Source organism: Vicugna pacos, chromosome 17, assembly GCF_048564905.1.
Source record: "Vicugna pacos chromosome 17, VicPac4, whole genome shotgun sequence".
Taxonomy (NCBI): Eukaryota; Metazoa; Chordata; class Mammalia; order Artiodactyla; family Camelidae; genus Vicugna; species Vicugna pacos.
The window spans coordinates 42,008,800-42,025,481 of NC_133003.1; the positions used below are offsets into that span (position 1 = coordinate 42,008,800).

General features: G+C 36.6%; 1 protein-coding gene across 6 annotated transcripts in view; it reads left to right on the forward strand.

The window, feature by feature from the left end:
- Positions 1-16,682, forward strand: part of CHL1 (cell adhesion molecule L1 like) — a 560,006-nt gene that overhangs the window by 237,970 nt on the left and 305,354 nt on the right. For 5 of the 6 annotated variants that reach the window (XM_072941719.1, XM_072941716.1, XM_072941721.1 and 2 more), the window contains one exon: positions 10,657-10,862. The exons of the other annotated variant lie outside the window; for it this stretch is intronic. The gene's annotated coding sequence lies outside the window, so the exon portion shown is untranslated. The remainder of the gene's footprint in view (positions 1-10,656; positions 10,863-16,682) is intronic. 6 annotated transcript variants of the gene reach the window in all.

Here is a 16,682-nt window from a genome sequence, read left to right on the forward strand (position 1 = left end):
CCTTACTCTCACACTAGTTCATACTCAGCCTCTAGCAATTAGTCAGAATCTACATCTAATTGTTCCTAGAGGTGTAGGGCTTCAGCGTCTACTGCTCCAGGTAACCAGATCTCAGGTGTTCCTCTCTGGATGCACTTGATGAATCTAAGAAGAGTCATCGATTTTTCAGCTTGTTTAAATTTTTCTTATCATAAGTCAGGTGTGATGTCTGAGCTCTCTACCTGTGGGAGCTGAAACCAGAAGCCTAAAATTTCTTTAAAATCAGAATTATTTTATATCTAGAAGACACAGAAGTATTGTAATGCATGTCTGGGATGGGAAGATGTCATTGAAGGCAGCTCCAGTCTTTCCAATTCTACAGAGGTTCCTGAAGAAAAAATGACTTCTTCAAGCATCACAGCCTTGAGTAAATCTGTGCTCCATCGATGCTTGCTGAAGCTAAGAGGGACAGTGTTGAGATCGGAACCTGCAGGCTGCAGTGCTGTTTCTGCTAACATGCATAGTTCACGTGCACCTGCCATCAGTGAGTTTTTGTATAATTGTGATACCTTCTTTTAGCTGATCATCTAGCTTATAGATACTCCGTTTGTTATCTATTTCTAGTCTTGACAAGTCCCTATTCCATTATAAATTCTTGAAGAGCAGCACAGTCCATGCAAAATTAAACAGGTAGATTTTGAAGGAGACATTTTACTAAATGGGACACAAAAGGCTTAGCACTTAAAACTTTACATATTTAATATCCAGACAAGCTTAGGAGGACAAAACCTTGTAAATCCTCCCTTCTGTCCTTGTGAGGGAACCAGGTGGGTTCTTAGAGAGTGAGTCTTAGAGAGGCTCAGCAACATGTTCCAGAATTGAATGTGTAGTAGTCAGTAGAAGCCAGGTCTGTCTAATTTTAAAGATCAGAGCCACCCTTGCAAGACAGTAACTGTCACTTTTTTGTGATGTTTCCTCTTGGTGTTGCCTCCCACTACCCCCATGACCACCCCAAGTGGAGCCAACATAGAGCCATAGAAAAATAATCAGTTTATTACTGCTGCTGGAGCAAATTACCATACATCTAGTGGCTTAAATAATACAAAATATTTTACCTTACAGTTCTGGAGGCCAAATTCCAAAATGAGTCTCACTGGGTTAAAATCAAGGTATCTGTAAGGCCACAATCCTTCCGAAAGCTTTAAAGGACCACCCATTTTGGTGTTTTGTAGCTTCTAGAGGCTACTTGCTTTCTTTGGCTCAAAGTCCCCTTCCTCCACCTTCAAAGCCAGAGAGCTGTGCAGAATTCTTTTCATTCTGCCATCTCTGTTCTCCCTCATCTGCCTCCTTCCCTACTTTTATGGGCCCCTTGTCATTACATTGGATCCACTTGATAATCAAGGATAATCTATTTTAATGTCAGCTGATTAGCATCCTTAGTTTTTCTTTGCCATATAACTGAACATATTCACAGTTCTGAGGATTAGTGCATGAACATCTTTGGGGGACCATTATTCTGCCACCAAAGATAGGTAGATAGGTAGATAGGTAGGTAGGTAGGTAGACGGATAATAGACACATAGTTGGGGGCAGGGGGCAATGGTTGTATGAGTGGGATGCCGTAGAGATTAAAGCAGTGTAGAGTGATTCATTTACTAGGTTTATATTTTGGCCATCAAACAGAGAGGACACAGATTCATGGAAGCTGGATACATCCAAGAAAGTCACATTGAGTTGGTCAGTAAAGATCTGGATAGGTATTGGATGAGGCAGGAAGGGACCCTCATGAAATGAGGAACAAAGAAGAGGTCCACAGAAGTGGAACCAGCTCTCCTGGACCAGAATGTCCTGTTGGTAAATACTGAGAAAAATGTGATTAGAAAGAGTACGATACAATTCTGGTCACTCTTGAAAGCTCAACAGGGAGTTCTAATGGAATGATAATTTAAAACAAATCCAAGTATATGATGTATGAATTATCCTGGGGTTCAGGAAACATGCTGGCATCAGAAGGGGATTAGTTACAGCTGTAGCACGTGACATTACCGTGTTTGTAGAACCAAAATTGTCAAATACGCAGGGTTTTGTTTGTTGTTTGTTTGTTTGTTTGTTTTGATTCACCTTAAAAGATTGTAGAGGCTCACTGTTACGTAGAGGGGAGGAGGTGGAAGATATTCAGTGATCAGAAGGTTGTTCCTTAAAATCACCACAAGAGGGTGGTAAGGAATTATGCTTTATGTCTGCATGCCAACAGAGTGGTGGTTTTTCTTCACACACAAAAATAATTATTAAAATGTATTATAAGATGGAGCATTGGAAAACATTTTCTTTCTCATTTACATTTGTTAATCATATTTCAAATAGCACCGTTTGCATCCTCAGAGTGTATCTGCTGCTAGCCAGACATCGTTCATGCAGAGAACACAACATAAAAGCACGTTTCTCAGTCTTCCATGTATGCCTGGACACAATTAAAATGCAATAGAATCGTAAATAAATTATGAGCACCTCATCTCTGTCAAACTTCTAATCTATGATGAGAAATTAAATAGAATTTTAAATAGAGAAATCTCTGTTAAATCCTTTTCCCCTTGTTTATGAAATGAAATATTGAAGTGAACTTAAGGGAGTGGACTTGTGGTTCATGCTCAAACATAGGTCAGACTCCTACTGTTTACTGTTCCCAGTGACCTTGATCAAATTGCTCAATTCAGCTGGGAACTGAATTGTGTATCTAGAGGATTAAGCAGTGCCGCCCGGCATTTTGGAGTCAGACACACCTACCATGACTTGTGATGGCATTGATACTGTGTTCCTTTTGAATTAAAATGGTAATCTCATTTTGCAAAGGGAAGTCTCGGGGCCTTGAAAAACCTGTCTATTCCATCCCTCTTGTATTAATTTCCATTTCTCTTCTTTATAAATTAAAAATTCCCAAATTTCAGTAGAGATATATTTAATCTGTCTAGAGTCTTCTTTCTTGTTGTTTGTGCACCTGTATGTGTGAGTGTATCTTTCTGTGGGTCTAGGTGCATGTGCGCATACTTGATGTATGTGTGGGTGCTTGCCCAAGACATGTGTGTGCATCTCTGTGTTAGTGTTGTTTTCCGTGTGGTCTGTATGTGTGCATGATGTGTGTGTTGCACTTGTGAGTGTTTGTGGATGTGTGCCTGTATGAAGCATGTGTGCTGTGTGTGTACATGCATGGACATGCAATTGTGTGGTACGTACCAGAGTACTTATATTTGTGTGTGAGTGAATGGGTATGCACTGTGGTCAATTCATAGGTGATATGTGTGCACGTGAATGTGCTGGTATGTGTATTTGTGTACATGTGTATATTCTTGATGTGTGTGTGTATCTATGTGTATACTTGTCACATTCTGGTGGGTTGGCAGGGAGATGTGAAAGGGTATTTGTGTGTGTGTACATATGTATAGAAAGCTAAGGAACTAGATATTGTCATTAGAACCCTGTTCTGTTAGGCACCTTTCTCTGAGCCAAGAGAAGGCAGTGCGCTGTTCACACCCATCTTTGAGTTCAACAGGAACAGCTTTGAAATCTAGCGGCTGTGACTCCTACACCTTTGGCCTTTCTTCTCTTCCCACCATAACACTTCTTTTTACTGTAGTATGTGACAACCCATTTTAAGCTCCAGCAAGCATTCCCTTAATTTTCATTTCTGCTGTGTAAATTAAAAGCACTTTAGAGAAAGAGCATAGGTGATTCATCATGATATGAGGACAATGTATTTGTTCCATTGCTTCATAGTCATACTTCCTCGGTTGGTATTTTGCAGTTACTGCTCTTAGGTAGTGTCATGAAGGACTTGGAGTTTCTTGAGAAAAGAAAGATGTAAACTATCCTTTGAATTGATCTTTTCACCAGTACAACCATTTAATTAACCTCAGCAGAATCTTAAAAAGAAATGTTTTCAGCTTATCTTTTTAAGGCTCAGTTGCCTGCCTTTAATGTACACTCAGTATTCTTTGGCAAAAATGCCAGAGTAGACTCTGAAAGTCCTTTTTCTTAGAAAGAATTTTCTTTTTTTCCTAATTAAGATGGCTTTCCAAACTAAGTCTTTCTAGTTTTAAAATAACTCTAAAAAGAACAATGATTTTGCAGTCAGAGAAGCCAAAGATCAAATCTAGGAACAACTGCATATAAAGTTAAACTCCTGGCCTTTGGAACTATTTATTCATGACATCGTATGAACACCTACAAAGTTTTGGTCTATGTTGTAGAATAAGGAGCCAAATTATACACTGTTTTGTGTTTCTGTCTCTTTTTTTTATTATAGGAGTAGGTTTGGCTTCCTTTTTTTTTTTTTACTGTATCATGCATAAATTGTCATAAAGTTATTATCAGTGAAATTTTATGAAGAGGACTTTCAAAAAAACTGTTAGTATTCTGACAGATTATATTTGAAACATGTTGATGTAGTTGATTTTCTGCAAAGAGCCAGGACACTTCAATTCCACATTATGCAAAACAGTAAATTTTCTGCTTCAGAAGAAGAACAATAAAGCTACTGACCATAAATATTCAGTACTTATTAGCATCATGAGAGTTGAGATTTGCGTGGGTGCGATATTGCTTAACTACCAGAAGTTTCTAGAAATGGACAAGATTGTCACTATTACTTCAAAGGGGCATAGAAATTTAGGTCATCTTTTAACTCTCATTCAATAGGAATATGAGCTATCTCTTTGGACAAATGCAGGCAGATTATGGTCCTTAGTTGACATTATCAAAACCAAAAGTCAGAAATGTGAATGAAATGATCTGGTCAATTGATCAACAGGGCACTTCTATTATGAACTCTATCTTCTTGATCCATGGCTACTCTCTCTATTCTTCTGATCCCAATTCATGATTTATAGTGCACATTTCTTCCACGTTGATTCATCCTTCCTTCCATTTTCTTCTTACCCTACTTGTGCCTATAGCTAATCTGATAGGGTGACCTCTACTGGTTTAGGGGGCATCTTCTAGACCTGTATGCATTTTCCAGACTCAGTTCAAGTCAACTAATGCTCAATCAGTTTCCATTGTGCAAGACATAGATTTAGACTATGACGATAACACAATGACAATTTTCTTCCCTATACTGAATGTAGTTGTAGTAGCCTGGTCTAATAATTTCACCTACATGTTTACACAGATAAGCTGATGAAAATGAGAGTGATAGTAAATTAGTAAATGCTGTCTGTTTTTGTGTTCTTCTAGTCATAATTAATTCCACTGTAATCATTCCTGAGTCCACATGGGAACATGACAGTGTGTCACATTGAGTCCAATTCTTCTAGTGCCATTCAGTCTTCCCTAGCTCAAATTCACTCTTCTACTTTAGGAATGGAGAGGACAATGGGAAATTATGTTAAAAGATGTAACAAGAAAGTTGGATATCGTTCCTGATGGCAGAAATGTTCTGGGTAAGGACAGACACATTCAGTGTCACTAATATGAAGCAAAGAAAGATGTGGAGTGACTCCTGCCTGATTACTACATACATGGGCACCTTGCCTAAGGTTTTCTTGTCTTTTTCCAGACCTACTTCAGCTGTATTCACTTTGTGTCATTTATCTTCAACCAGTTCTATTTAATAAACATCTATTAAATAACTATCAAATGTCAAACACTGTAATATGTTCTAGGCAGATGCTAATACAATCTGGTGAATGGTAGAACTAAAAAAGTAGTTAAGATCAACCACTGAGTGAAAAGCTGAATGAATGAATGCAGAATTTCTCAGGCATGGGGTTATTCTCCTATTTACCTTTCACTGATTTCTGTGTGTAGCTGACATTTATGGGCCCATAGTTGGACCTTTTGTTGATGGTACCTGTCCTGCTATCCCTCTGGGACCTCTCTGCCTATGTGGTACTCTCATGCCTGCCTACTCTCCTGCCATCTCTCACATCCCTGTTTGCCTGGACCCCTTGCTACTTGCTAGCTCCTTTCTGCTTGGCTGAAATCCCATGCCAGGATCTTCTTGGCCAAATGAATCTGTATTCTCTGTTATTGTCTTCAGATTTAGGGCACAACATGTAAAAGCCTGAATCACCCATTTATTCAATCACTCATTCATTTTCAAGAAAAATAATGAGCATCTACTGAGTTCTAGGCCATGCTACACAAAGGGGATCCCACATTCAGTAAAGAGCATTTCTTACCTGGAAAATGGACAAAAGGACAAGGAAACTGGTAACGTCCAGATTTCTAAAAGACAGTCTAGCTAGAGCACTAAAAACCCATATAAAACCCATCCTTGAAGTCTCTAAAATAGTCTCATACTTGAAAAGTATCCAGTGCATAATTGCTGATGATGCCAGTGGATATTTGCTAAAGAAAGTTTTGTTTCTTTTTTAATATGGACAAAATCTATCTTTTAAAAAGTCAATATAGAATAAATTACATCAAACAAAGGAGTGATAATGATTGGGATTACAAGAATTAAAGCAAACTGGTATTTTAAGGCACAAAGTAACTCAAAGTAAGCTAGTAACACTGTAACCCTTTCTAGAATAACTGCTTACATAGGGAGCTAATAATTATTTTAATTTATCTGCCTTTAAAATGGTGCCTGTAAAGTAATAACAGATGGTTTAAGAGTTTGCTTTCCTCAGTCAATTTCATATAACTGTTGAGTAGGCAGTGCCCTATTAAAGGTCACACCAGCTATTGCCACATGATCGTTAACTCCAAATGAGCACCTTCTAAATGAATGAAATTTTACTGCAAAATAATTCTGCTCATTTCTGCTAGACTCCATGAATGCTTTGAAAAATTTCAGGAACTTAATCCTAATAAGCTGCTAGGAACTCAACTTCATTATGCAGTTATGGTCACCAGTTTTTCCTGGGAATAACATATAAAACCTCTCATCTGAGCAAAACAAGGCAGATTAACAGATTAATGTTGCATGAAACATATACAGTCTGGATTACAAAATCACAAAAGCTATCTCTTGTATAGAAAAGCCATCCCTCTTTTGATGCCTGTAATTGCAAGAAAAATTCCTCTATGGCCTAATATTTCTTACTCTTATAAAAAGAAAATTCTGCATAGGAGAAGTAAACCTTGGTATAGGGAAATTTTAGTAAACTTTGCTTGCTGGCTAGGAGACATAGTGTAAATTACTATTTTGATGAACCCAATTGCATATGCACATTTTATCTTCAAAACTAAAGATTTTTCATAAGGTTTTCAAAATAAATTGTTAGGAGATTCATTGGACTTGAAAATTTTAAACAAAATCAATTTCAGCAAGTGATTATATTCCAGTAAAATTCAGAAAATGGTTAACACGTTTGCAATGCAGATGTCCACATTGGAAGCTTGCTGCAGTGGAATATCGGCTTGCCTGTGACTGATCTCCTTGTCCTCTACTTCTTTCTCTTCTGCAGTCCATCTCCTAATCCTCTTCAATGTAGTTTTTATCCTGTTACTCTTCTACTAAAAATCTTTCAAATCTACTTAAGGTGAATATTCTGAGCTTCCACTTGTGTACTTAACACATCTTTCCAATATGAGGATCGGTCTGGGTGATCAACCCTTAAGGGATGAATAGAGTAAGTATAGATAACTAGGAGTTGTGTCCTATTTGGAATCCACACATAGGGACAAGCTCCTGCAACATTAGCTTTCCCAGTCCCCAACAGCATGAAGGATAACTGGACGATGTTCAGGATAATGGCAGTAATAGCCTCCCTGCTCTGGCCTCCATCTCTGGGGAAGTACTAATAAGCATGTAAATGCTCCCTACAGGCAAGAAGCTGTAGGAGTGTGAAAAGGCTTCAAGTCTTCAAAAATCCACAAATTGGATTATCAATTCTTAAATAATTAGGACCTAGTCATGGCACAAACGCATGCCTTGAGGCATAGAGTTCTAATGCCACTCAAAACAGAAGTGAACAAAGTATCTGCCATATACCTCTGCCTGTTGAGAGGCAGTATTGCTTAGTGTTAAGAGCGTGGACTGCATTAACACGCTGTGTGGGTTTGAATCTTAGCTCCAACTTGAACTAGCCATTTGGCCTTGGACAAGTTATTTCAACTCCACTCCTGAGTTCCCTCCTCTATTTAGTGTTGATGACAATGGTAGCTATGACATAGTGAATATATGTAAAATGCTTAGAACAGAGCCTGGCACATGGCAAGCAGATAGAACTATTCACTGTTGTAAAAGATTAATTCAGAACATAGTATGTTCCAAGAACTGTGCTAGAAATGGGGGATGAAATGAGAAATGATTCAGATTTCCTGTCCTAAAGATTCCTGTTGTAATGAGGCACACACTTACAGTACAAGGTGCTATGATGCACGTAGATACAAGACGCTATGGAAGCTCAGGATAGGGATACTGAAATCAGGCTTTTAGGGAAGATTTGCAGGAAAGGACTAAGTGTGACTGGAAGGCAGATTTGCCATGATACTAAGGAAGCATCAGCTTTCCTGCTCCTCCCTTGAGAAGGCCCCAGTGGGGCTGAGGGTGTACCAGTGAGGGAGGAAAATCCAAGAGGCAATAAGATAATCACTTCCATTTAAGCATTTGCACTAAATTTTCTAAAGAGATCCTGGAAGAGAGTGACCTGAATCTCGAGTCTGCAATTAATTTTTAAAATTTATTTTCTTATTCTTAAGCAGTATTCACTTCCAATATACCTTTTGTATTTGTAATTTTTTTTCTTAAAATAAGCCCCTCTGACCTGCATAACCTTCAGGTCTCACAAAATCTGTATCCACTACTCCCCCCACCCAAAGATAGGATTTAGTTAAGGTAAGAATCCCAGGGAAGAGATATCTTAAGCAAAAGCTCCAAGGTGAAGTAATCCAGAACCTTAGGTAACCCCAAAGAATTCTGCAGTTGTGTCTGCAATAGCACATTTAACATTCACTTCCATCCCTACTCAAGAACTTAGTTGTACAGAGATTTGCATCCTTGCTTTATTTAAAGCTCGATTCGCCTAATCTTGACTTCTTCCTTTCACTTTCGGAAGACTCATACAGAGAGAGTAGGCTTCAAGTATATGGTTCCATGCTTTTTTACAAAGTGGTATCTTATATAAGCAGCACTGAAATTTAAAGAAAGAGACCATGCATGAGGAGGTCTCTTCTTAGATATCAATCGAAATAAAAATCTTCCCCAGGTTTTTATATGGGTTTATCAACACTATGCATTTTACATGGGTTTATCAACACCATGATAAGTAATAAAAGGATAGATATCATATATATCATATGATATTATACAGTATACACAATGGTGTACTTACAGTGATACTTCCATGCCTAAGTAGTTCTTAAAATAGGCCAGAATGAAGTATTAGAAAAGGCTGTTCTCCACCTGGATCCATTATTTTCATTTATGATTGTCATGCTTTTTAAATATGGGAAATGTGGATGCATCCGTTTTAATCAGTAGATTATCTAATGTATAAAATTACTTTTTTAAAATGAACAAGGAAAAATAATATGCAAATACTAAAATCCTTGTAATGGGATAAACTTCAAATGAAGAAACTCAGGATATTAAATTTGAACCGTGCAGAACAGTATGTTCTGGCCACAGATGCTATGCATCTCATTTCCCTAAGAGGGGAAAAAGAGAAAGAATGAGAAAAACAAACTAACAAATGCCATGGAATTATAAATCAATATAGTTTATTGTGTTCTGTGCTTTTTAAACCTCTAGTTATTCCACTAGAATGTAACGTACCCACTTTCTGCACTAGTGTAGGCTGGGATAAGCTGCAGAGTCAGGTGCACTCTGAGGCCATACACATGCTTAGTCAATTACAGAGAGAGCAACAACCTCCTCCCTTTCAAATGAGCTCGAGAAAAATTGGGTTGTTTTCCCAAAATGGAGGAAGTAGATGAGAACTGCTCATTCTCTGAAAAGGAATCATGTTAATGAAATGACAAAGAGAGCTTTGTTCATTTAAATACCATAAGGTCCATCAGAATTGGTAATAGACCACATAATTGTCTCTTTTATATCTGAGTCAAATCTTTGCTAAGGGGCTGGTCTCTTCCAGTCCTCCTAATGAGAAAGAAAACTGGAAGGAACTCAGTTTCATGATATTTAAAATCCTCCCCAAGGGCACATGGGCTTCATAACAACCACAAAAATCAATTACCACAGTAATATAATTCTTTGAATAGTTAACCAAACAAACAGAAATAAAACATATCAGATAAAATATTGTGCTACTTTTAAAAAGTGATGCTTATATTTTACTTAACTGTGGTTTTGCAATCAGTTTACAATGACTGTGTATTATATGGTTAATTACTTTTTAATGATGGTTTTATCAATTTCTAAAACTCCCATATAATATTTGACTACATTTGTGTCAATATATACACAAAAACAGAAAGGAAATAAATCACATTTGTATCTCTATTGAATTTTTTCTTTATTCCTTTCTATGTTTGGTACATTTTCCAAAATAACTGTATTTTTTTTTTATTTTATAGGCTAGTTCTGACTTAACTTTAACATCTGGAACATATGATATTATTCATTAAAATATATACTGGAATAAAGATTAATCATTTTCAGTGGAATCTTTTTTAGTGCTATTTCATTACATCAAATATGGTAACTGTACTGGCATGAGAAGGTTCACCCAGGTTTTTGTTTTTGTTTTTTTTTTAATTATCTAACCACAGGGTGAATGTGGCTCCTGGAAATTAATTGAGAGCACCTGTTCCAAGGTAGCTTTCTGACAGAGGAACATCAATCTTCCCACTGCACGTAATTCTTCTTCTAAAGAGACAGGGAATATCTCTTTTTGGTGAAGTCAACATGTTTCGCCGTGGCAACAGATTTTTTATTCCGACAGCCTCCTCTAGTGTTTCAAGCCCATGTGACAAAGGTATGGGTCGATCAAAGTATTTTTAAATGTGAGTCAGTTGGGCAGCATTGTTGAGGAAACCCATTCAGAACCTGCAGGTGTACACCCTGCATTTGAAGTGGGCCTGTGGGATTTAGATGTGATAATGGCGAGTAGATAAATGACAGCTCTGGGCATCAGTTTCAAGGAAGTGCTTAGCTGAATATAGAGCTCAAATAGAAGAAAACAAATAGTACTTTGTGGATCCTCTTCTTCCAGGCTTGAATTGTTCCTTGCCTTTCTGCGCTTCCCGAAAGAAGGCAAAGGTCTACTGCAAACCTTCTATTACTGTCAGAGTTCAGTGATTTTCTTCTCTTTATACAGACAATCCTTCTCATACTATATACACACAGCTCTGAAGACTTCGTTATCAGTATAAAAATACCTGGTTATTTCACTGATGCTGAATGATTCTCTGCCACCTTCACCAATGAACAGAATTTTTAAAAAATACAGCTCAGTTCTTTTGACTGATTTGAAATCACAGTCCAACTGATGAGCACTGCAGTCTCAGATTTCACATCCTCATTTGTAAAATATGAGCAAGCCTTTCTAGTTCTCCATTTAATAAGCTATGCTTTTGACTCATGGTGTGATTATGCAAATTCTGCTGCATAGAAGTGTGTGTTGCAGAATTAGGAGGCAAGACAATGGAGCTCAAATCCTTACTTTTCCACTTAGTAGCTATGTGGCTGGCCAACTTATTTTAGTTCCCCGTCTGCTAATAAAGATAGCCATTATCATCTTATAGGATTGTTGTGTTAATCAAGTAAGATATTGTTGATAAATCTCAGCATAAAAGAACTACTCAACAGATAACTTACAATTTATTATTATAAGTTTTATCATATCATTAATCGTAATTTTGCTAGCACCAATTTCCTTGTCTATAAAGTGAGAAAAATAATGTTCTTCTAAGGTTATTATGAGGATCAAATTAAATGAGCTTACTCTGTACATACTAAGTACTTAAGTGATAGCTGCTTTATGTTATTATGACTATTATTTGAGGACAGTCAAACTTCAGCATTTCCCAAAGTTTGGTCTATGTGCTATCATTTGTATATGGAAGGAATGAATGAATCTAAATATTCATAGTGCCACATTTACATATATACATATTATGAATAATGACTACCATAAGATAGCTGTCTAATCCTATTGTAACACATTGATTTACTTAAAAGAGGTGTCATTTTGGACAAAAATATTAAGGAAATAAAAATGGTTCCAGTGGTACAGGAAGTAGTAAAATCAATTCACTCTTTCATCCATCCCCCTAAGTGCCTGTAATGTGCCAAGCACTGTACCATTGCTGTGTAACAGAACTTACCTGCCCACCTCAAAACTGCATACCAGGTTCAACATAAAGGCATGAGATTGCCTTAATCTTCAAGCTGAGCAGCTTATTTTATTGCCACAACAACACACACCCTGGTAACGAAGCTGAAATTGCCAGTAAGTAGGTTCCCAATATCACATGCTAATAAAGATCAAAACGAGAGAATATGCCAACTATTCCTCACATTTCTGCATCCTGGTGTGATGGGGAAATGCAGAGTTATTTCAGCACAAAGAAATCAAATCCAATGAATATACCAGAACTGCAGATCTCAATTTCTCACAAGAGAAGCTTTAGCATTTGAGCAGGGGACCCTCATAATCTTATCACCACTGAGCTTGGTTTACTATCTAGGGGGAAAGAAAGAGTTAAGATAAAATGAAACGCTATCTTGATAGTAGATAAAATGACTGAGTTTTATTAAGGAGAGCAATACATGGGATAGCTATTATGATTTTTTGCTTCAGGGAAAGGTAAACCGTAGAATATTTTTCATTAAAGTAATGAATTACAGTTGCCTGTCACTACAAGAGTAAACAGGATGGGCATGGTTTTACAGGCTATTTGTGAATATATAGACAAGAAAGCAAAGTCTTGTAGCCTTTCCCTTGCCAGCTCCTTTGTCTGAAACAGTACAGCACAGCTTGTCTTATGCACGGTAACAAAAAAACAGAGTAAAGCTCTCACCAAAAGCGTGAACTTCAGTTACAGTGTCATTTGATTTTGCTTCTGGAGATACCCTTTTCTGAAAATGTGCCTGTGGTTAGGTACCATATCAGTAAAAGAAAATCCATGGACACAAAAACTAAATCTAAATCTGTGCAGCTAGCTCTAAGTGTAGCTGTGAAAAATTGCTAAATGTGTTCAAGCATCTTGATGTAAATTAACCTAAACTTTCCCTATGGATATTATCAATAATTCATGACATAAATTATGCAACAGGGCTGACAGCATCTGATAGACTATACAGAATGAAATATGTGTATGTACATATATAACAGATATCCATGCATATCCATATATATATATATACATGTTCCTATATATGTAGATGTTTCTGCATAAACTTCCAATACACATTTAAGTATGTATACATATATATGCATATACATGCATATTAATGCATAGACAGACACACACTATATTCTCTATATGTATATGTGTGTATTCGAGAATATAGTGTTAAGTGAAAGATAACTTTACTTTGGACACTTGGATTGGAGCCATTTTGTGTGAGTCATTCACTTCAGCTTTTAGGGCCTCCAGTGCCTTAGTATTTGGACCAATGGCCCTTTTAATTATAAAATTATTTCATTCTGTATCCTCCAGCTCCTGTCTTACCAGATGTGGCACAGGTGTCTTATTTAGGACGAGCCAAGGTCATTAAGCTTGGGGGCTTGTATGTGTTGATTTGAAGGCGTGAAAAGAGTGGTCCCCAAACACACTAGCACCTGTTGACATTTCAGCCTTTCTCTGGGCCGTGTCTGTGGCCTTTGTTATCGCTCGTTGCTGTTATTTTCCTAAATGCTAGAAAAGTGATTCCAGTTCTTTTGTGTGCACTGAGCTTCTATATTAAGGCCCACCCAGCACATGGCTGGCAGCTCACTTGATTTCAGCCAGAGTAGAAGACTAAATAATTATTTTATGAAGTATAAAAGAATCAAATGTTAGATGGTTACTGTTTCTATAGTATTTTCCAATTTTCAGTGTTTTCTAAAGGTTAATGGAAGAAGGCCTAACTGAAATTTTCCTACAGAATTTTCCTTCTTTCTTGCAGTTCAGTGCAAGAGAAAATGCCTCCATTTATCTGTTAATTTTCATTTGATACTTTTGTCATTATTACTACTACCCTATGGATATTACATAGCAGTTACTGAAGCTTTATGGTAAGAGAACATTTACATTTTGTTGTTTACTATTCTTACATGATTTTTATAAGTAACCTATTATCTCAAATTTAGAAATGAGAAAGTTTGCACAGATACGTTAAGTAACTTGTCAAAGATCACACAGCTAGTGTGTGCCAGAGCTGAGATTTGAATTTGAGCCATCCGGTTGTAGAGTGTATATTGTTACCCAGCACACTGCACTGCCACCTTTTCAGTGTTTGCCAGCAGGACTATGAGAAGTGGCAGGGAGTTCTAACTCAAACACAGATAGTACCTTCAAATACAGAGTCATCTTTCAAAATCATATTTCCACACATTGGGACTTCTTGACAAATATGGTAACTAACTATATGACCTTGCACCAGTTATTCAGTTCTCTCAATTTCTGTTTATTCGACTCTAAAATAATCTTAATAGCAAGTTGTTTACCTCATAAAACTATTGCAAGATTTGTGTGAGACAGCTCATGTAAAATACTTAGTACTTTGTATAGTATGTAGTTAGTGCTCAATTAAGGCAAATTAGTAGCAGTAGCAGTATCAACTTGAAAGAATTTAGATTTTGATTTTAGAGAGGCCTGAGAGTGAATCCTGGATTTGTCATGTATGTATTTTAACTACCTCCTTAATTTTGCTGTTTATTATTATCTGTTTTGTAGGGTTATTTTATATGTATGCATGGGCTATCATACATATAATAATCCTTAAAAACCAATATAAAACTCTGTATATGGTATTTATCATTATATATAATCCATAATATATAGGTTATTATATGTATAATAACCTTACAAAACCTTATATATAATATATATAATAATCCTTTGTATGTTGTTATTATACTATTATATATATAGATATTTAATAATAATCCCACAAAATAAGTATATATATGTATGTGTATATACATACATACGTATAGATGCATATGTATGGAAGGTGTGTATAATACATAGAGACAGATACATACGAGGAAAAAAAGAGAGAATATTAATATTGAATCATTGCTGGGACTCCCTTGCTTCTCGTTTGAAACTGATGAATCCAGTTGATAATGCACAAAAATTATAGGTACAGATGTGTCAGTCAGATCAATAGTTATAGTAATAACCTATAATGGAAAGTAATCTGAAAAAAATATAACTAAGTCACTTTGCTGTACACCTGAAACTAACACAGTATTGTAAATCAACTAAACTTCAATTTAAAAAAATTGCTATAAAAGGGTAAAATAGAAAACAACATAAATACTCAAAAACAGGGAATAATTAAATGAATAATAATATACGAATATAATCAATATACAGTCCTTAAAATCATGTTTTAGAGGAATATTTAATTACCTGAAAAATCTTAACAGCAGATTTCTAAGTGAAGAAATCAATCTACAAGGCAGGTTTTGCATCAAAATCACAATATAGAAAAAGGTATACAAAGAGATATGGATAAATATATACATTAGGAAGGGCTCAGAATAAAACGCTGACAGGGTTTATTTCTGCAAGGTGTCATTACCAAGGATCATTAACCTCTATTCACTTGTGGGTTTATATGATTTATGTACTACTTCACATAAACTTAGATTATGTTTGCCATAATAATAATGTTAAAAATGATAACAAGTAAGAGTTATTTTGGGAAGTTAAAAAAAAAAAGACTCAGAATTTTGAGAAAATCTGATAACCTTCCTCTCCAACTCAGCCCTTGAGTTCTGCTCCAGTCCCACGAATCAGCACTGCCTTCATCAGCTCTGTCTACTTCTGCCCAGTCACATAACTTCTATGAAAGGTTCTGTCCATGTTGACTTTCCAAAGTTGCTTCTCCATTTCAGATCATTGCTGATACTTCACCTTCTAACTTTCCAGTGTGTCTTTTCCAGCATCATAGTTTTTCTACCATGTGTATTTATAAGTACATGAGCTTCCACTGTTTTCTTTTAGGAGAGGACTGCCTCTTCTTTCCTTTGTCTCTCACCAGAGAGCCTGAGACCAAGCTGTTGTTTAATGGACATGGACACTGACAATTGGGTAGCCTTGTTTCTTCCTCTGTCTAGACTCCTTCCTCTAAATCTTCCACCAGACTGAAAACATGTAGCAAAGTAGTGCTTTGAGCCACAAAATGCTACCCCACCTCATACCACACCCTACCAGCCTGCCCCTTGCTGCTTGCATTTTAAAGCCATCAGGCAACAATGAATCTTTCACCTGGGACAGAGAATGAGAATTAATGGACATTTGTAATCCAAAAATCAATGCTACCCCTACAATGTATCTACTTGTAGTTGAGTCATTCTCTTTTCTGGTTATTTTTAAAGTGTATTGGTGCACAGTAGAGGGAGCAGGCATGGATTATGATGAAATCTGTAACTATTTTATGTGTATGTATCTTTAAAGTTTTAATAAAATGTCAACTCCTGAAGCACAGTGGCCATGTAAGTGTGGTATAGCAGTATGTATAAAGTCTCTGCACCTCCTGCGGAGCAAATCAGCTGTGAGATTTGGGGAATATTATACTCTCTGATTTTAATTTCTCCATCTTTAAAATGGAGATAATAATACATTCTTTATCTTTT